At 41.2% G+C, this 1,662-nt stretch overlaps 1 non-coding gene across 1 annotated transcript; it reads left to right on the forward strand.

The window, feature by feature from the left end:
- The first annotated feature begins 604 nt into the window (after positions 1-604).
- Positions 605-768, forward strand: LOC128105651 (U1 spliceosomal RNA). The gene has a single exon (XR_008216436.1). It is a non-coding gene; the product is annotated as a U1 spliceosomal RNA (small nuclear RNA).
- Positions 769-1,662: the final 894 nt, after the last annotated feature.

The following is a 1,662-nucleotide window of genomic DNA, read 5'->3' on the forward strand; positions in this document are numbered from 1 at the left end:
TCTCTGTGAGTTCAAGGCCAGCCTGATCTACAGAGTAAGTTCCAGGACAGGCACCAAAACTACACAGAGAAACCCTGTCTCAAAAAACAAACAAACAAAAAAGAACATAGATCATTAGGGGTACTGCATTCAGAAGGAACTGACCCAGTCCTCAGAGGACCCCAGTTATTTTTCTTGAAGTGAATTGCTACTTCGGCAGCAAGACCAGCTCCTGAACGCCTCTCCCTCCTGACTCACAACCTGAAGGCTCCTTCTCTCCTGACTCCCACTGTGCCATCAGAGAGGATGGAAGATGCTCATCCCAGTGTCTTGAATTCCCAGAACTCTGAGACAGAAAAGTGTATATTCTTTATGAAGTACCTAACTCAGGGGGGTTATTACAGAGAGAGGTAAAAGAAAGTGGATCAGGACATCTCTACACTTTGAATCCAAATCTACTGTTCCATGTTAACAATTAGTCCAGCTGACTTGCTTAGACTTTGCAAGGCACTAGAGTCAATGCTGGACTCTCGTCTGAGTTCTACCAAGTATGATACAGCAAATAGGACCATGGGAGTCGGGCCTAATATTTGTTATCACCATCTAGTGTTAAGAGTCATGCCACATACTTACCTGGCAGGGGAGATACCATGATCACGAAGGTGGTTTTCCCAGGGCGAGGCTTATCCATTGCACTCCGGATGTGCTGACCCCTGCGATTTCCCCAAATGCGGGAAACTCGACTGCATAATTTGTGGTAGTGGGGGACTGTGTTCGCGCTCTCCCCTGTCAAAGAAAAAAAAATAAAAATAATAAAAAAAAAAAGAGTCATGCCACTACATCAGCTTCATAGCTATTGAGATTAAGGTCTTGAGAAGATCATCCATCACCTGTTAACCTAGTTGGCTTAGTTGGCTGATTTTGAAGTTTGAAGGCTGGCTTGGAATATTAATAGAGCATGACTTTATAGGAGGGAACATGTTCACATACAGAACCATGCTAGTGTAGAAAAGGGACAATGTGACCAATTGTCTCTAAGGCTGAATCATGTGTAACAAAATGAAGTGTTTTAGTTTTTCCTGTGCCCTGATATGATGTATAGTATTAGATTATCCAAACTTCAGTGGGATTCGATCAGTATGAAATGGCCTTGTAACATCTAAATTGTGTATTTGTAACTGTCCAGTGCAAAAGTGCATTTATAGTTTTTTTCATACAACTTATACTTGGAAGGGGAAAATTTTGAAGAAAAATATGTAGTATTTGAGAGGAAAATGTGACTAATAAAGAAAAAATCAAAGAAACAGCCTCTTGAGAGCTGAGATTTGGTTACATATATGTGAGATTCCAGTTATTATGAATTGTGTCCATCTCCCTCCTGCTGTGAGATCCTGTACACTGTGATATGTGTTGCTGTCACTGGTTGATAAGGAAGCTGTTTGGCCAATGAGAGGCAAGATAAGGTTGGGTAGTACAATCAAACTAAGGACAGAGATTTTTAAAAAAAGGCAGAATCAGGGCAGGTGCCAGCCAGCCAGTCAGCTGCTGAGAAAGCAAAACAGGTAGAAATTGAGATAGCAAGCCACAAACCACGTAGCAAAGCATAGATAAGAAATATGGGTTAATTTAAAAGTAAGAGCTAGCTAGTAATAAGCCTGAGTTATCAGCCAAGCATTTATAATT

Source organism: Peromyscus californicus, unplaced genomic scaffold (genome assembly GCF_007827085.1).
Source record: "Peromyscus californicus insignis strain IS unplaced genomic scaffold, ASM782708v3 Scaffold_11__1_contigs__length_118956290, whole genome shotgun sequence".
NCBI classification, from domain to species: Eukaryota; Metazoa; Chordata; class Mammalia; order Rodentia; family Cricetidae; genus Peromyscus; species Peromyscus californicus.